General features: G+C 42.0%; 1 protein-coding gene across 8 annotated transcripts in view; it reads right to left on the reverse strand.

Annotated features, from left to right (window-relative positions):
* UNC5D (unc-5 netrin receptor D) overlaps nt 1-21157 on the reverse strand; it is a 697582-nt gene that overhangs the window by 284905 nt on the left and 391520 nt on the right. The window lies entirely within an intron of this gene.

Raw genomic sequence — 21157 nt, forward strand, 5'->3', positions numbered from 1 at the left:
GGAGGGTCTGTGGGTAAAGACCAGAATAAAAAAATCTTGTACTTCCTGCATGGTTTGACCGCAGATTATCTTCTGTCCTCTCCTAGAACACCTTCAAGTCCAAAGGGCCTTCACCATTGGACTCCTTTATTCACCAGGATGATAAGGCTAGTGGTTCAAATCCACTGAGAAGAAAACCCTGAGACCCCACAAAAGAAAAGCCTGCCAATCTATTTCTGAAAGTTTGAAACCCTTATCAAGTTTATTCTGACACATAAGGCATTGCCATAAAATGGAACCAATTCCCTGACAGATAGAAAGTGACAATACTGCAGGAGACGTCAGTTTGCTTCTGGATAGGGTTGTGCCTTTGTGGCTTATTTTGTTTTTATCTTCCTTGATTGCTCTGGCTTCTAAGAGAAAGCTCACTTGTTAATGCGAAATGAAGGCTGCAGTTTTGACAACACCGTGTAATGTGCATGTAACCAGAAGCAGCAGAAAAACTCAAAATTGGACATTACTATTGTACATTCAAGTTCTATTTCCTTTCTGTGCCCAATATAAACGAATGTGGGGTGGTGGTGTAACAAATACACACAGAATACACAGTTAACTCGACCTTCTAAAACTACACGAGCAGATGGAAAAAAATGGCTTGAATGAAGTCCTTTTTCCTTTCTATTCCCCAACTCTCAATAAAACAGAAATCTAATATGTATATCTAGAAAGAAGCACCTTTATCAACACTGGCTCCTAAGGAAGAGTGTTTACTTACAAACAAAAATCCTTGAAGAATTTCCATTACATCAAATACTGGTGAGATCAGATTGAAGTCCCAAACCATCGTGCCACAGAAGCAAATACTGTTGTACACACAATCTTTGATTTACCATTGACTGTACCAGAGGAGTCCCATTAAAACGTACTTGAAAACTCCTCCACATGCACCTACCAAGACTAAAGCCAGCCAGCGGGGGAGGTCTTCATGAAAAAACCGTGTGACCCCATGTGCAACAGAGAGAAACAATGCCTGGTCCTGCTGCGTGCTGACGATCGTAAAACTCTCGCACACATATGAGGATCATAGAACTTGTTTCTCTCGTCAACCCAGCCTAACACATTAGCGCATCCGGGGAGTGGGGTACTAGAGAAACAAACCATGAATATGGAGAGTGGAGATTTGCGTGACCTCCACCTTGTAGTCATTAAATGGATGGGAGTTTCAGTCTTTGGAGAGCTGGGGGCAAGATATGACCACATGGTTTACTGGGTTGTTTTCTGGAAAGGGCATGTGGAATGGAACTTTTGATTCTTAGAAGCTGTCTTTAGTTCTTTCTACCTGAAATGGAGCAAATGAATGTAATGGATGTTAAATTGCAGCTCAGGGGACCAAAGAGCCTCTTGAACTTTTCAGAGGCAAAAGCCATGCTGCTCAGTCCAAATGGCTGACTGAAGGCCTGGCCCTGGCCTGATCCTGCCAGAGGCCGAAGGCCACATTCCTTAGGAATGAGAGTGTAGCTCAGAAAGGATTGAAAGTGTGTTTAAGCCCTGGCTGTACTAGGATTCTGCTGACTTCTTCTACCTACTGTTATTGATATAATATGTGATAGAAATGCTTCTTGGGAAGAAAGATGAGAGGGAGTTTGTAAGCCCACTCTCTCCAGCCATTAAATTAGAACTGTGAAATGGGTAGTGGGACTGTCCCACAAAGATGGCTTAGAAGAGGTAAGCCCCACCCAGTGCTTGCATGCGCAGGACATTTGTGTTCGAAAAGACTTGCCATTAGAGCTGCTGGCAGACTAAGGTGGGCGGGGGGTGGAGGAGAGCTACTTTATTTGTTGTGTGTGTGTGTGTGTGTGTGTGTGTGTGTGTGTGTGTGTTTACCAAGCTGTTTGCCCTTTGTGCCTAAATTGGAAAATCTGGAACCATGAAGAAACTCTCCTCTCTAGGACTATGGGTTAAAGGAATCCTTTAGGCAGGCCTAAAATGCTCTCTCTCTTAACTCTTGAGTTGAAGTGGGGGGAAACACAGCAATGGAGAGAATGGTTGAGTCAGGCCATGGTCACCCATGGACCTGATTTACAGGGACTAGAGGCAAAACAAGAGCAGACTGGCCGGACTGAAGAAGAAAAAAATGTACAGAACCTGAGCCTATGGTATAATCTAGCCCAAGGGGGTTAAGGTGGTGGAGAATGTCTGAAGGGGACAGTGGCTGAGAATCAAGGGAGCCAATGGTCACCCTGGTGTGGAAAGGCAGCTAGATTAGGGATAAGGGGGCCTGTCTCCAACGAATGCTCACACTAAATGCAAATCAGTTGGCACTGCCACAATAAAGGGGTTGGAAAGAATCGGGCATACTAATTAGACACCTGTGGGAGAAGCCAAAGTTGGGCATGGGCAGACCAAAGTCACAAGTCACTAGGCCCAGGTGAAGGGAAACCTGCGCCCACAGAGGACACTATAGGCACATGACATCACACAGGTGCACTTAAACTCAGCAAATAAGTTTGGCAAGTACTCTCAACCACGCCCCTGCCCCAAGGGGGGTAGGAGGGGATAAATACCGTACCCCTCTTCCTCAGGTGGTCTCTTGCAGGTCAGAGTATGATTTCTCCCACTTGCTCTGTGCCCTGGGGGCCCTCACTCCCCCGGGTTTTTCATGCTCTGGGTTCTGTGGACTTTCTCACAACCCCGTGAAGCAGCCACTTTCAGTTGTGAACGTTCCTACAGGCCCCACCATGTGTCCCTGCATACTTTCCAGGGAGAGTGAGCACTTACAAGACTGTAGCACCTTAAACTTCCCTTTCCCATAAACTTCCCTTTCCCTTTCTCATAAAAGTCACTTGGACTTAGAGACGTGCTCCTATCACATGTATCCTTAACGTGTTGAGAAGCAAGAGTGGGGGTAAACCGCCCTGCCCCCCGGAACCTAGCAGTGTGGCTAAGAGGGGCGGCCTGTGCTGAATTGCCTCAGCTGAAGATACAATTTTCAATCCTGTGAAATTTTGTCTGCTGTCTCTTACACGATATTTGGCCTGGCTTGAGTTGACTTTGCTTATGGATGCAGGCTCACAAGGTCCCAACTGGAATGAGGATTCTTCCCAACAAAGAATGTGCTGGTATCCTGAGAGCACTGGGTGGATAGAAATGGGCAGTGTAGAAATTGGAAACCCAAAATGGGGACTATAGGCATGAAGTGGCTAACATAAACTTATAGGTGGGGAAGGTGTGAATAGGGTTATAGAATTAACGGGTGGTATTCACATAACTGCAGCGCCAAGGGATAAAATATTATTTTTTTGCTCATTTATGGAATATATGGTTACAAGAAGCTGGTAATTTTCAGTTATATGTGTATTCATTTTATCCTGTTAGGCACAAAAATGATTTTATTATTGTTTCGTTGTGTAAACGTGTCAAGTTGACAGGGGTGATCTGCAGTAGTAGGATGATTTGAAATCCACTTGAGGAAATATAAAGGTGTAGAGGTGGACTCCAACCTGTCAATCAGATCACAGCCTCATGGTATGTCCTTGGAGGATGCGTCCTTCTCATAAGGAGCCTCCTTCTCTTTTTCTCAGACTTCCTGCTTGCTGGGACTCAGGTGCCCACCCCTGAGAGTTGCCAGTTCCCTAACACGTTTCCATTGACTCCACAGGACTCTGTACTCACTAGTCTGAGATTTTTCCTGAGTTCTGCTTCATTTCATGTGGTTTTATGAGTCTGAAGAGGGATGTAGGATTTGAGTTGGAATGAGCTGGGAGATTTCTTAATATAGAATTACTATTGATATAAAGCTCCTTCGTATACACATATGAATGTAATTGGATTTGTTTCTCTAACCAGTCCAGCCTAACACAATCAGCCTATATTCCAAGTCCTGCTCATTTTAAGCATACCAGGTTGTATCATCTGCACATTACAGGTTGCTAAGGAGCCTTCCCCCAATCCTAACGCCACATTCTTCTTCGTATAAACCAGCTTCTCTGATCATTTGGTCAACATACAGTTTGAGTAAGTATGATGAGAGGATATAACCAGACACACACATTTTCTTATTTTAAATCAGACAGTATTATATTAATGTTCATCGGGTATCAAATGTTGCACCACATGAAAAACCAAGGTTAACTGAGCTTTAGCCTATGCCTGATACTTAAACTAGGCAAGAGATACCAGGATTTCTGACACTTGGTAGCTTAGTGGGGTATATGTTGAGTTACTAACCACCAGGTCAGCAGTTCAAACCTACAAGACTCTCTGGGAGTGAAAATGAGACTTTCTACTTCTGTAAACCATTACTGTCTTAGAAATCCACAGGGGCTGTTGTTCTGTGACCTATAGGGTCACTATGAGTCTGTATTCACTCGCTAATCATGACTGAGGTTTTCATTTGGAAGGAAGCCACCATGCCAGGTCAATTCCAGATAGCTGCTAATTCTACCACAGTTAGCAACAGAAGTTCTTAGGCACAGACACCACTGTTTTTAACTCTATCTCTGATTTCCAGTATAGGTTATACAACAAAATGAACTTCTGAATTTTCCGTCTAAATGTTTCTATCACTCATCTATTCCCTAAGGTTAATAGTCACACAAATCTATACAATTTCTCATAGTAGGGGAAACACCCCGAGCCACATGAAAAGCATGGCTACCGAAAGAGACAGAATGTAGACCTGAAATTAAATGACCTCTTCTAAGAAGGCTAGAAACAGGAGGCGTGTTGAGATGGTTTCTAATTTAAGTTCTGAAAAGTCAGAGGAAATAGCATCTGAGAATCTAGAGTGGGGCGCTATATATAGGATAACATCTGAGATCAAGAAAGATCACCATCGAGAAAAAGAGCATAACTGCTGAATTAAAAATATACCATGGAGACAGTAAATACCATATTGAATATTACAGAAAACGTAATCAGTGGAACAAAACATATACAGATTCCTTACGATCCAGCAGGCAAATAGGATTCACTGGGGAGAAGGCGGGCAAGTGCTCACTTGCCTGAAAGAAGGCGCTATAACCAGGGAGGTTGTCAAAGTAATGGTGGAAGTAGGGGAGACACTGGGCTGTTTGCAAGAGGTGAGAGAAACAAAGGCAAGCACTGCTCTGTGAGCAATCCTGTAATAACTCTGATCTAGCAGTAGATGCTTGAATAGACTCACGAGCTTAACAGGTACACGAAGGAGAGTGGGATCATACACATGAATATATATGGGTTAGGCAAAGGATATTTGTACATGTATATTTACCTTTGCTGAGAATATATTCATGAATATGGTGAACAGACAAGGGATAGTGTCTGAAAACATCTTTACATAAGTAAACACCTTGAGAAAATGTGTGCTAGGCCTGAGAGCTCAGGAATGCAGTCTTGGGGACACCAAGGTCAACTGGCATAACATAGTTCAACTTCCTTCTTTGGTGAGTGGTGACATCCCAATTTACCAGACTTTGCTGGGTTGGTGCTAACAGGGAGAAAACAGACTGCAGTTTTCCCCTTGCCCAGTCTCCGTTGATATCTTCTTTTGGCGGGCCCAGTCTCAGCTCACAAATGCCCTGGTGGTGCAGTGGTTACACCATTTAAGCCTACCAGTCACTGCTTGGGAGAAAGCCTTTACAGTCCGCTCTGTAGAGACATGCAGCCTTGGAAACCCTGTGAGGTGGTTCTACTCTGTCCTACGGTGTTTCTACGCTTGGAATCCCCTTGTCTTCGGTGATTTTTTTTTTGTTTTGTGGGACGGGGGTGGGGGACATTAAAATTGGGAGGCAATAGCTTAATAACAAACACATCCCAGATTAAGAATGTTCTTCCAGTAGGGCACTTATAATTAATTTTCATATCTGTTTTCCTCAATAGATATTCAGCTGTATAAAGGTGGGATTAATGTCTTTCTCAGTGAGGTGTGGTTTTGTCTGATATGCACACCCCTGGATTACCAGAGCCTCTTGCAACAATTGACATAATAAAACCACATTGAAAAATGATCAAACAAGCATGATTTTTAAAAGTTTACAAATAAGCATATTCTGTCAGCTCGACATTGACTCGTCGCTACCCTAGAGATAGACTAGGACTGCTTTCCAGGGTGTGCAAGGATGTAAAATTTCACGGAAGTAGTGCACCTCATCTTGCTCCCATGACTAGGATGAGTTCAAACTGCTGACCGTTTGGTTACCAGGCCATTGCTTAAGTCTTTGGTTGCATGAGGAGGTATCAAAAAGTTAGTGGAAAAATCCCATTATCTTTTTATTCTAATTTTCTGTGAATGTTTTGAAGCCTCTGTGTGGGGTTGGGGGATATATAATAGGAATTTCAGGAGAGTATTGAAAGCTGATATAAATAAATGATAATTGATGTAATGATGATGATGATTAAAATATTAATGATTATCTGAGCTCAACAACAATTAGACTTTGTAAAAGGCTTATTGGATTTAGGGCACAATTCATTTAAAGTGGAAAAATAGATTCCAGATATACCCTAAGTGAAACTTTGAACTTTAATAGAGTGAATAATATAAAAATGACAATTTTAACAAGGATCTTTGCAGATAAAAGGAAGAAGTGATTAATACAGGAATGAAAATCAGGATATATCTAAAACGTTCCCTTATATTATTGTGTGCCAGAGTACAATTAATCAAAGTCTATATTTCTTAGGGGAAAAAATAAAGAGTCTATTCCCTATTCACAAACAAGTTATTATTCATGAGCTGACTAACAACAATATTGCCTCAGCCGTGATAGGGCTAAGAGACTGTAATCAGTCACATAGTCTTCCTGAAAACATTACCCTTAAAAAACCAACTAATGGAAAGATGACTCACAACGATAAATTAAGTATTTGGTGACTGTCTTTTAAGAAACTTGGCTGTAAGCAAGAAAATGACTTTACATTTTAATACTCAAAATTTTTGTACAATATAGTTAAGATAGTCATACAATTATCAAAATTTCTGGAAAGCTAAAAACATACTACATACTAAACATACACAATAAGTAAGGTCATGGATTTAAAATGGTGGACTATGTATACCAGACTCCACTGGACAAGACTGATCCAGAAGAAAATGGGGATGAATCTGCTCCTTGACTCAAGATAAATATTGTAGCTTCTCTTTGCCTAAGTTTCCTCATCTGCAAAACGAGGATAATAATCCCTTTGGCAGACAGCTTCTATGAAGAATAAATGCTAAAAAGTGTAAATGGATTTGAGTGCATAGCGGTCCTAATAAAAGTGCAGACAATTTTACTAAATCCCATTATGAATCCATGACAATTAAACAGAGGCTTTCTCATAGTGTAGACTATAAATTACCAGTAAGCTAGAATATGTTTCAAATACCCAGATAATTTGGTAATATTATATGAAACAAATGACATAAGATACATTGTAACAGGTATTAAAAAGACTGCTAACACTGTAGGAGTGACAGTGACACTGGATTCTGGTTTAATAAATCACTCAAATGTCCAATTACATTTTACAGTTATAACAATAAATTATCTAAGATCTCAGTAGCAATAAAATAAAAATATTTATTAGTTCATAGACTGGATAATGCCTTTATAAATCTAAAATTGAAGAACCTTTAAGAAAGTGATTGGTTAATATTTTATATGAAATATTACAAGGAAACTGAGCAAATAATCAGAGAAGCTAGACTTTTCAGACAGTAACACAGAGTCAGGATGGGAGGCTTATTAACAACTTGTGATTTGCAGATGACAAACCTTGCCTGTTGAAAGTGAGGAGGACTTCAATCATTTGTTGATGAAGATCAAGAATTGCAGCCTTCAATATGGATGACAACTAGATGTAAATGAAACCCAAATCCTCACACTCGGTCAGTAGGTAACATCATAAACAGCAGAGAAAAGATTGAAGTTGTCAACAATGTTATCTTGTTTTGGGATCCACAATCAGTGCATTAAAGTATTGGTGTGTCCCCACAGATCTAGAACGTGCATACAGACCTCACCAAGACACGCCAAACCAGGAGGGCGATGTAACATACGAAGGAATCCACACAGACTAGACAAAATGCCGGTCCTAACCAGAATTAGACCAACCCCCACCACCGAAGGGAGTACTACAGAAAATGAAAATAGATAGTCTGGTGTGGGAAAGGAACTGACCTACCACACCACACCCAGAAGGAAGCTGAAGCAAAGGAAGGAGGAAAAATGGAGCGGAGCACACCTGGGCCCACCAAGCTCAGAGGACAATAGGCCAGCTCAAAGGGCCCATTGTACAGAGAGGACCATATAGCCGGTACCACAGCAAGATGCGACATCCTGCACTGACCCATGGCCCTACACGGGACAGCACTGGAGACAAAGTGTGGGATGTGTGACTGAGCTGACCCCACCACACTGAGGCAAAACACTGGGGGCGTGCAATGGAGCGGCGGGGGAGGCAGAGCCAGGAGGTCCCGAGGGAGTATAAAGAATGGACTTTGGGGCCAGGATGTAACCCCATCAGACTCTTCTGGAAAACACTCCTAAAGGTCAAAAAACAGACCTTGAACTATTAACAGGTTTTTGTTGTTGTTGTTTTTTGCTGGTTTTTTTTTCTCTTCTTGACAAACAATGTGAGAAGAAAATAATGGGACCAACGATCCCAAAGGGACATGAGAGTGTGGGAGGTAGGGGAAGGGAGGAGGTGTTGGCTAACCCAGGGACAAGGGAAAAACGAGTGGTTCAAAACCAGTGCCAGGGAGGGGATGGGAGGACTGGTAGGGAGTGACCAAGGGCAAAGTAACTGAGAGGAATTAGTGAACCCAGAATGAAGGCTGAACGTGGTAGTGGGAAAGGAAGAAAGCATAAGGAAATAGAGGAAAGGAGTAGGAGGCAAAGAGCATACATAGAAGTCTAAATACAGACATGTACATATGTAAATATATTTATGACTATGGGGGAAGTAGACCTATGTGCATATATTTATAGGTTTAGTACTAGGGTACCAGGTAGACATTGGGCCTCCTAGTGCACATACCCTTAATACAAGAGCACCTTGCTTAGCTAAACAGTCATTTCATGATACCCACTTTCTCGATATGGTTGCTGAAGACAGACATGTGCATAAGCAAATGTAGTGAAGAAAGCTGATGGTGCCCGGCTATCAAAAGATATAGCATCTGGGGTCTTAAAGACTTGAAGACAAACCAGTGGTCATCTAACTCAGAAGGAACAACGCCCACTGAGAAGAAGCGCACAAGCCTGTGTGATCACAAGGTGTTGAAGGGATCAGATAGCAGACACCAAAGAACAAAAACCATCATTGTGGAATCACCTTCCCCACATAAACGCTGAAGACAAATGTGTGCATAAGTAAGTGTGGTGAAGAAGGCTGATGGTGATCGGCTATCGAGAGATATAGCATCTGGGGTCTTAAAGGCTTGAAAGTAAACAAGCAGCCATCTAGACCAGAAGCAATAAGTCCCACATGGAAGCAGCACACCGACATGTGTGATCATGAAGGGCCGAGGGGACCAGGTTTCAAGCACCAAAGGCCAGGGGGGAAAAATCAAATCATCGTGAATGAGGGGTACACGTGATGGGGACCCAATGCCCATCTGTAGACAACTGGACATCCCTTGCAGAGCGGTAGTGGGGAGGAGATAAATCACTCAGGGTTCAGTGTAGCAATAATGAAACTCACAACCTTCCTCTAGTTCTTAAATGTGTCCTCCCCCAACTATCATGATCCAAATTCTACCTTGCAAACCTGGTTAGACCAGAGGATGCACAGTGGTAGAGATGGGAACTGGAAACACAGGGAATCCAGGACAGAGGAACCCCTTAGGACCAGTGGCGAGAGTGGCTAGACTGGGAGGGAAGTGGGGGTAGAAAGGGGGAACCGATCACAAAGATTTACATATAACTTCCTCCCTGGGGGATGGGCAGTGTAAGATAAGATAAAAATAATAATTTATAAATTATTAAGGGTTCATGAAGGAGGGGAGAGAGGGTAGGATAATGAGGAGCTGATTCAGGAACCCAAGCAGAAAGTGAATATTGAGAATGATGAGGGCAACGAATGTATAAGTATGATTTACACTATTGATGTATGTATGGATTGTGATAAGAGTTGTATGAGCCCCAAAAGAATGATTTAAACAAAAAAAAAGTAGGAAAGAAAAGACCACCATCAATATTTTAAAAGTCAGAGAAGAAAATGTTGTCATGGAAGAAGCAAGAAATACTGGAGCCTAGAGTAAATTAAGGTTGGAGGTCAACTGACCAAATGTCAAATTACATCTTGTTCAATCCACCATTATAAAGTTTGCAGTAATCTCTGATAATAAAAAAAAGATCAAAAGATGCATTTCATTGAAATCTCCTGCACTGGCCCTCTTTAAAGTGTGGGAAAGCAAGGGGATTACTTTGATGACTAAGGTATATGAACCCAAGCCATGGTACTTTCCATCACCCCATATGCATGTGAGTGTTGGACACTGAATAAGGAAGACGGAAGAAGAATCAGTGCATTTGGATTATGGTGCTGGCACAAGGATAGAAACTACCATGGATTATCAAAAGAACAAATAAATTTCCCTGGGAAGAAGTACGGCTAGAATGCTCCTTAGAAGTGACAAGGAAAAGACTTGATCTCCAGGACTTTGGACATGTTATCAGGAGAGATGTGTCTTAGTCTGGGTACTTTAGAGAAACAAATGGACAGAAACTCATATGTATAAGAGAGAGCTTTATATAAAGGGTAAGTGCACATCAAGAAAACATCCCAACCCAGTGCTGCCCAAGCCCACAAGTCCAACATTAACCCATATGTCCAACACCAATCTACAAAGTCCTCCTTCATCTCACAAAACAGACATAATGATGCTGACTGTAGGAGGAAAGCCGAGTCAGTGAACGTGTAAGCATCTCAGTGCTGGCAGGGGTCTCCACACGGCTGCTCCAGCATCCAGGGCTGCATCAGGGTAGGTCCATGTGGCTTCTCCTTGGGGATGTCTTGCAGGAAGTCTGCCTTGCCAGCTAAAGCAGGGAACCGGCTAAGGCAGCTGCACCCTGGTCCGACCATCACAAAGCAAGAGACCAGAGAACTAGAAAGGCAAGGCTCAAGGAGCCCTTTATCTCTCCGCCCTTCAATTAACCCCACCTGTGTTTATCAGCCAGGTTGGCACAATAAATTAACTACCTCAAGAAGGATCCCTGGAAAAGGATGGCTTACTTGGTAACAGTAGAGATGCAGTACAGCAGAAAAAGTCCCTGACTAAGGATGGACAAAGTGGTTACAATGATGCGCTCCCACATGACAACAATTGTGAGGATGGTGTAGGAGTGGGCAGTGCTTCCTTCTTTTGAACACAGGGCCACTGTGTTTCAGACCCACTCAATTGTACACCACCATCATCATGCCTACCCCCACCCAGCCCCACCATCACCACCACCGCCATCATGACCACCACCACTACCACACCACCACCCACCACTGCCACCACCACCACCACCATCACCATCACCACCACCACCCACCACCACCACCACCACGATCACCATCACCACCACCACCATCATGACCACCACCACCACCATCACCATCACCACCACCACCACCACCACCACCACCACCACCACCACCACCACCACCACCACCACCATCACCACCACCACCAACATTAGTAGGAAAGTTTTGGTTTGATTTCTTTTAATTAAAGTTACTGATCTATATTTAACAAATAATTCAATTCAATCGATGCATCATATTAAGAATGGCCGTGCAGTCATCAGCACGATGAACTCTGGAACATTCTCTCCCTTCTTGTATTCATTGGTGTTGAATTCCCATTACCCCTCCCCCCCTTTTGTGCTCCCAGGTAATTATAGTTACTGTCTTCATAATCCGCTTACCTATACAAAACAAATAAACAAACCTATGAAACAAGGACAAAGAAAATAACAATAAAACGACCCAGCAACAATGATCATATGAAACCATGTAAAATCTCAATCTAAGAAAAATCAAACAATATTAAATATTTAGGATAAATCAAAAACAGGCCCAAAGGGCGATGAAATTGTAAGAGTTACATCCCGGTCTAAGTAGAGGTACAAAGAAACTCTCCACAATGCTCATTGTCTGGTATTAGGGCTGTTAATATTCCTAATCTTTGAACACTGAAGATTCCCTGAGGACGCCATCCACATGGGGACCCTGAACATGGATTCCGGGCTTCCATGATCATTCATAACATTCTGAAAACCAGGGGTTTAGAACGTAGGCATGAGATCTATTCCCCATCTGAATTTGAATCTCATTGTTTAAAGTCCTTGGGTAATACATGCTGGCGTACTTCTTCCATGGATTTAACCAGGTCCTCAATTAAACGGCCGATTGTTCTGAAACAAGCCCTTGATACTCCAGACACGATTGTTTCCCCAATAGTCAAGCACCATGGATTTCTTCACCACACTTGGCTATGGCGCCCATATCTTCAGGCATCTCATGCAGGTGAGTACTGATCCAGGCAATGTCACAAGAACTAATTTTTTGAATAGTTTTTATTGACATAAGTCATGTATCATACATTTTAATCGTTTGGCCATATTAAAAGGAGTTGTACAATCATCATCACAGTGAGTTCTCGAACACGTTCTCCCTTTTGTCCTCATCGCCACCAGCTCCCTATTTCCCTACAACCTGCCCTCCCACACATCCAATGAGCCATGAATCTATTTACTGTCACTATGGATTCACTTATCCTAGATTTCAAATACTGGGGAACATGCCTTAAAAACTAGCAAGAAGAAGAAGAACAACAACAACAATAAAAAAAATAAACTAGCCCAAACCCTCAACCTAAATGTAACAGAATATACTAAAAAACAAAACAAATATAAATGAATCCAAAGGGAGCTCAAATGATAAGGAGTTATCTTTGAACTTAAGTGGTCCTGCAACAAGCCACTGAATTCTGCATAATAGCAAGGTTATTCATACTCCTGGTCTGTGGCCAGAGGGGATTCACCGAAGGCTCAATTCAAGTGTGTTACCCCTTCATTTATTTTTAATATGAGACAACTTTAAAATGGGCCAAAAGGGTGTTCAAATGATAAGGCATTATATTTTAACCTACTTACATATATCATACTCAAATCCAAAATGTTACCTGATAGCAGGGTTATTCACATCCCTCAGTTGGTCGGAGGGGATTCACTGGAGGCTCGATTCATGCCGGGGCACTGCCAATGGATTTGGGGCTTCCACTCTCACCTGTAGCCTCTGCAAACCAAGTGTGAGCTAACAGTACTTGTATTCGGGATGTGATTTGTCATGAACTCAAAGTCCATTCCTATAACTACCGTTTCTATATGTCCCTGATTCACTACTGGAGACATTTTTCATCATTTTGTTGTAGTACATGACAGATCCAGGCAGCATCCTCTAAACAACTGGGAAATTGAACTCTGTCCTTTCTAGATGCTCAGCATTCTTCACGCACCACACTAGAAAGGTCCAAATTTAAAATCCCACTGGACATACTTGACACTGCCTTGAGCTCACTTGTAGGACTAAGGAACTCAAATATTCTCTTGAATTCTGGGCTAGAATATCCTGTTGGGAGAGAAGCAGACGATTGCTCTGCCAAGGTGAGGGAATTGGTGGTCTCTGGACGTATAGGTAGATTCCGATCTGTTGATTTGGGGGCATCAAATGAATGAAGACTGGAGACCAACATATACTCACTGTTTTCAAGTTCTCATTGCCTTTTGTGACATGCATTAGTCCACCAGGTGCAGTCTTTCCTTCATCAGTGAACATAACTGAAAGTACTGTCACACCTCCAACCCTCGCGCCTTGTAGAATTAGCGGCCAGTCACCAAAGTTATGAAGATGCACAAGTTAACAAATCATGCATTAGAAACTACTAAGATGCTCTATACACGTATAAAATCCCCTGCACAGCAGTGTTTTACTGTTGACTATAATAATATGATGAAACACTGGAAGCACTAACTCCTGTATGCCAAGAAATATGGAAGACATCTATTTGGCCAACTGACTAGAAAGGATCCATGCTTGTGCTCATTCCAAAGAAAGGGTACACAACAGAATGCACAAACTATAGCACAATATCCTTTATATCACAGGCTTGTAAAATTATAAAGATTGCACAATGGTTGTAGCCGTACATTGGCAGGGAGCTAGAGTTCAGGCCAGTTTCAGAAGAGGACACTGAACAAAGGATATCATTGCTGATGTCAGACGGATCTTGGTTAAAAGCGGAGAAGCGGAGAATCCCAGAGGAATGTTTACTTGTATTTTACTGACTATGCCAAGACAGTCAACTGTGTGCATCATAACAAACTGTAGATAACCTTCAGAAGAAGAAAATACAGAACACTTCATTGTGCTGGCGAGGAATTTGTACATGGAGCAAGAAGAAGTTGTGTGACTGACGCCATCCCTCACTGACCCATAGCCCTATAGGGGACAACACTGGAGACACAGTGTGGAAATTGCGCTTGGTCTGATCCCACCACACTGAGGCAAAACACTAAGGGGGTGCAACAGAACAGCAAGGGAATGGAGCGACGAGGTCCCCAGGGAATGTCAAAGGTGGATTGCGGGCCAGGTCATTGGTGCCCCAACAGACTAGACTGGAAACCTCAGAGGAGGTGGAATATATGAAGAAGAATGTAGTACCACGCTTGGAGGAAGGCTTCTTAACAACCTACAATATGCCGATAATTCAATCTTGCTTGCTAAAACAAGGAGAACTTAAAGCACTTGCTGATAAAATTAAGGATTACAACTCAATATAAAGAGTATGAATTACAACTCAATATAAAGAAGACCAAAATCCTCCTAACTGGACCAATAGGTAACATGATGATAAATGGATTGTCAAGAATTTTGTATTGCTTGGGTTAACAATCAATGCTCATGGAAACAGCAGTCAAGAGGTCAAAAGACGTGTTGCATTAGGAAATCTTCAGCACAAGACCTCTTTAGAGTATTGAGAAGTAAAGACGTTACTTTGATGACTAACATGTTCTTGATCCATCATGGTATTTTCAATTGTCTCATATGCATGTGAAAGTAGGACATTGAAGAGATTTGCCTTTATAGGAGACCAAAGAAGAATCGATGCATTTCAGTTGTGAAGCTGAAGAAGAATATTGAAAGTGCCATGGACTGCTAAAAGGAGAAATAAACACGTCTTTGAAGACGTATGATCAAATCCTGCTTAGAGTTGCGGATGGCAAGATATTTTGGATATGTTATTAGGAGAAATCAATCCCTGAAGAAGGATATTATATACGGTAAAACAGAGGGGCAGCAAAGGCGAGGAAGGCCTTCAAGGAGAGAGATTTACACTGTGACTGCAACAATGAACAATGGGGAGGAGGGCACAAGAATGGACAACGTGTTGTTCTGTTGTGCATAGTGTCAATATGGATCAAAACTGACTTGTCGCCCCCCAAAACAGCATCATAATATCACAATCAATAACCAAACCCAAACACGCTGCCATTGACTCTATGCTGACTCACAGAGACCCCTATGGGTTTCTGAGACTGGAATTGTTTACAGGAGTACAAAGCCCAGTCTTTCTTCTGAGAAGGTGTTGGTGGTTTTGAACTGCCAACCATGCAGATTGCAGTCCAACAAGTAATGACTATAATATCAGAATATTATAATAATAATATAATTATAATAATATTATATTATTATATTATAATATTAAATTATAATTTCTAATATCCTTAAACATCATGGGGATGATCTATGATATACCACATCAACGAAAAGTTTTAAGAACAACTAATTCCTAGTGAGGACTTGTCTAAAAGATGGTCTTAAACATTTCAAAATGTAAGAATACATAAAACAGGAAGAACAAACTATCGATATGTATTAAAATTACTTTAGAAGCTCATTTATATATCCATTGATTGCTAAATGGATAAATATCATGTGGTCTATCAATACAGTGGAATATTATATGGAAATTAGCACAAATAATGTACATGCTATAACATGGAAGAACTGAAAACATTAAGCTAAGTGGAAGAAGCCAAAGACCACATATTGTATGATGCCATTCATATAAGATATTCACTTATTAAAAATCACAAGTTGCAAGAATATTTAAGTTTATAGGTAAAAATAAAATAGTATCTAGTAGACTATATTTTCTTAATATATTTTAAATGTTAAGAATACTTGCCCACAAATATAATAGCTATGCTGTTACAGAATGATTTTTCTTACAAATAAAAGTAGGAACAACTGCATAAAAGAAAAAGCAAAATTAAGAAGAAGTGTGTGATTTAAGGAGCTCTTCTATTGCCCTTCAGGTTTTAGAAGTGCGCGTAATAGCTTTCTTCATTCGTTCACATTATGGAAAAGGGCAAGGTATGGACTCAGGAAGTAGGTATATTGTTGAACCTGAATTAGACTGGCCCACCCACAAAATATAATCCAGTAAGGCAGACAGACATTAAATAAGCAGCTAACCAGGTGCAAGGATGAGTAGTGAGATAAAGTAGTATAAAATTCCCTATAAATTTATCAGAATACAATCTATCTTAACCTAGTGATTCGAGGGAGGTTTCTCAAAGAGAGAGAACTGTAAGTTGCGGTAGATATCTAGATACTGCACACTATAAATCGCTCATGCCGACATAAGAAACACTACACCTCAAGTGGTGCGAGACCTGGGTTTAAATCCTAGCCATGACACCAGCTGCCATTGGGGATTGCAGGATGCTCACAAGTTTCAGTGACATTTCCAGGCTACAATGGACTTGGAAGAAGTGCCTGGCAACCTGCTTCTGAAAATCAGCCAGTATCACAAGAATCCAATCAGCTACTGCACCATTTACTTCCAGGGGCCGGGGGTGCCAGAGGCCTCAAGAGCAGTTGTGACATCATAGCCGATGTCGTCATCAGCAAGCCTTTACTGGCATATACGTGAACTCTTTCTGCATGCATATGCCTTTGTATATCTTGAAAGTCTCTGAAAAGTATTGAGCAGATACCACTGTTTTCATAAGCGACTACATGATGTAGGGACTCTCTTTAATCCGATGAGGTCTCCTATTCATATATATTGAACTGGTGGAGTAAGAATAGCTTTCTGCCCTCTCCTCTCAGTCATCATTAGGCTCATTTGGTCCCTGAAAAGAAGAAAACTAGCAGTTGCCACATTGTTTTTTATAAGGAAACTGAACCCTACTGCACACAGAGTGGTGGTCTTAAAATGTGGTTTGAAAATATAAAACCATATCATCTGAAAATAGAAACTGGTATTAGATTATTATATACTAGGGGGGCTGCAACAAGTTTGTGGAAAAACTCTATTATTTTTTATTCCATTTTTCCCATAACTTTCTGAAGCCCCTCATAGGTTATATAAAAAAAGTTTTAAAATAAACCATTCAGCATTCCTAAAGGTCTGGAAGACTATGGGCAAGTTGACTCTCTTTTTTATCTGTTCACACATTCCCAAAAAAGATGCGTTATGAACACCTTTAAAACCAGGGGGCAAAAATTAAACAAAAACAAAACAAAACAAACCTTTCCCGATGAGTTGTCAAGATGTTCTTTACAGACCAAACTGAATCAAAAGCCAGGAGGGAATGCATCTTGTTTCACTTTCCTGAACCAAGTTTCACTGCTATGGTGTCTCCTAAAGGAAACCAGGAGGGCCGTATTTTTCAAGTTTATCTTATTCCCAAAATAAGCCTTCTTCGATTTGACTGTTGTCATGGAAATCTGTACACATGAAGACAAAATTTCTCATCTGTCTTGTTCTTTGCTGTAACTTAAATATTTGCTGAATGAATAAGTAAAGGGACGATCCTGGTTCAACTCAGCTAAGTGATTGCTATGAGCAACTGAATCTCTAAAAGTTATGATGACCAGGGAAAGCAAGAGCATGCCTTCATCATAGTACTGCTAGAATAATATCCTTATCCATCCCCATTTACAAACACACACGCGCGCACAATGCACGTCAGAGTGTGAGAACACTACCTAGCAGCGGCCCGAACTAATTTGAAGTGTTGCTTTGTCCTCGTGTGCTCCTTCTGCGCCCCATCACCCTGTCCAGTGCCGCAGCAGAATGCCAACAAGGTGCAAAATGACTGGAAATAGACGCCAGAAGGGAGGAGGAGGGAGAGGTAATGGTGCCAGGTACTTGGCTGACCTGTAACTCATACAGTCAGCAATCGGATCATACAAAGTCAGCGGTACCTGCCAATAAGTAGTAGCTCTGGAAGTAGGCGATGGGAAGCAGCAGCCGCCCTTTCCTCCCCCCATGTCCGATTTGGCCCTTTCCTCACTTTCCTTTCATGCTACTATGTTAGAAAAGTCATTGTAGCACAAGAAAATCAATAAAAATTCAATTCCGAATAATAGTTCTTTGCAGCTCAGCAACACCAGGGAGTTCTCGGCTCATTCAGTGTTCTGGTAGTTAATGCAATGAAATAAAAATAATTTACTGATTCAAACCAAATCAGCCAGTGAAAAATCATAGTCATTTTTTTAATCGTCATAGAAATGGGCATTTGTTCAGACGGCAGGAGCACGGTACAACGTCCTATTGGATGTCCAGCTACACTGGTATTCATATCGGCTTTGAATCTTCCCCACCCATATTTTTCTGAAGAAACAAGCAGCCACCATTTGTCACACATAAAAGGAGTTTGTCATTCAGCCAAGCACAGATCATTTGTTGTAATAAAAGGGCTGGTTCAAATGCAGAACAGATGCACTCCAGTAAAATTGTAGTAAAAAAGTGGTGACTGCATTTGGCTTTGCCTCAGGCCCTCAGCTCTAGATCCCAGGGGAAGGTCATCTGCCAGGTCAGCTCTTTCCTTCTGCGATCCTGTCCTCCGGTTGGCACACGATCTACACTTCTCTTGCCACCCTGGCCTAAACTTCCCTCCTTGTTTAGGATGTACAGATTCTGAACATCCTTGACCTACTGATCTGTATCGATGCCCAGCTGTTCCTCCTCGTTATTTGCGTATCTTTGCTGTAGACCTTCTAGTCCTGATGTGAATCTTGTCTCATGGAGTGAGCAATAGCAGCAGTAAAGTGCAGTTCTGCGTGTGGCTTCTTTTTTCACATGCAATTTCCTGACATCTAAGGGGGCTTCAATGACTTTATGGAAAATATAATTACAATTAATGAAACTGTCGCACCAATTTGCTGAAAGCCCCCCTCTAAATGAGCCAGCTTCTCATTTCTGAAATTCCGGAATATCACAGTCAGAAGTCCAGCTGAGTAAATCTTGTAAGAAGAGTGGCAGAGAAAAGTCCTAGATGGCAGTGGACGGTCCATGGCCCTCTCCAGCCCCCCCCCGCCCCCCTCCCCCCCGTCTTTTGGAAGCAGGTATTGAGCAAACCAAACAAAACCTGTTGCCCCTGTATCAGAGGGGAACTGTGCACCACAGGGTTTTCAAGGACTGTTTAAAAAAATTTTTTTTAATAGATATCAAAGTTTACTAGTGGTTAGTAGGGTCATGGAAAAACTACCTGGATCATGGAATAGTAGGCTTGCAAACATATTCTCATAATTGCTGTCAATAAGGTTTAAACCTATAAATAAATTAGTGGGCAAAAGTGGTGTCATAGATAAACAAGGGGCTTCAAAAGTTCTGTGGGAAACTTCCATTCTTCTAAAATGTATTTGCAGCCATCACTGGGGCTACTTCTTGCTGATTTGGTTGCTGGTCTGCTCTTCAACCTGCACGGCCAGGTGCAGGGCCTTCCTGAAACTTTGGAGGGCTGAGAGGTACTTGGTAAAGTTGGCAAGAGTGGATTCTGCTTGGTTCTCAATGGTCTCCAGTCCACAGTCAAGCTGATTGGTCATGGTGGGAGAGCTTAAGTCAGGTTGGGCTTTGCGCTCAGCTGAAGAGGTGCAAGGAGTCTCGGGCAGAAGACAGTGCTGGGAGTGCCCAGGGCAGACATTTTATAAGTGGACACAAAGGAACTTCTTTGGAGGTGCTTCTGAGTGGACTCAACTACCAGGCCAGCACTGAACCTCCTGGATTACCATAGGACATCTAGGCAATGAGTGAGCGCTGCTTATTGGAGATACCAGAATCTCTGAAATTAACATGCTTGGCAGGACAAAACCACCACCTTGCCCCAGAACAGAAAGACAGGGCTTTCTACTCCTATAACCTGTTCAAATCTCAGAAAGTGAAAGGGAAGTTCCTCAGGGTCCTTATGAGTGAGCAACAACTTGAAGGCAGTGATTGAGAAGCCTGTTAGTGGTCCTGGTATGCAGAGGCTCCTTAGTGCTGTTTGTAGGGATGAAGAGTTACTTTAGGGTTTTGTAAAGAATCTTGTGCTTTGAAATTGCTTTACTGGTATACTGATTGAGATAGTTAAGGTTTATTGTGCCAACTTGGCCAATAAATACATGTGGGATTAAATGAAGGGTGGAAAGATAAATGGTTGGGTGAGCCTCACCTTTCTAGTTCTTGGGGTCTCTTGCTCTCTAATGGTGGTAGCAGGGTGCAGCTGCCTTAGCCAGTTCCCTGCTTCAGCTGGCAAGGCCCACTTCCTGCAAGACGTCCCCGAGAAGGCACATGTATCTACCCTGATGCAGCCCTGGGTGCTGGAGCAGCTGTGTGGGGACCCCTGCCTGTGCTGAGATGTTTACACGCTCAATGATTTGGCTTTCCTCCTGCAGTCGGTGTCATTGCATGTGTTTTGTGAGACTGAGGAGGAATTTATGGATTGGGGTCGGACATATGGGCTAATGTTGGACTCATAGGCTTGGACAGCACTGGGTTGGGATGCTTTCTGAATATACACTTAACCTTTATATGAAACTCTCTTATATGAGTTTCTGTGGATGTGTTTCCCTAGGTTACTCAGTCTTACACACTGATTTTACTGATAAATCTTTCTAAAATGAGCACTATGAGTCAGTATCCTTTTCATAACAACTAGTCATTTGCCGGCCAACAATGGTACTGCGGAGGCAACAGCAGCATTGAAAAGGAACAGCTGCATGGCTGAGCGTCCTGCAGGGACCCATGGTGTGTGACGAGACAATGAGTGGTCCAAATGCTTAGAAAACTCACTGCCACTCTCTTGAGCCATTCTTAAATTCCATTTACCGTACTCATTCTTTAAAAGGACATAAACAAATAAACAAAACATTAACCTACACATCATCA

This window comes from Tenrec ecaudatus, chromosome 8, assembly GCF_050624435.1.
Source record: "Tenrec ecaudatus isolate mTenEca1 chromosome 8, mTenEca1.hap1, whole genome shotgun sequence".
Classification (NCBI taxonomy): Eukaryota; Metazoa; Chordata; class Mammalia; order Afrosoricida; family Tenrecidae; genus Tenrec; species Tenrec ecaudatus.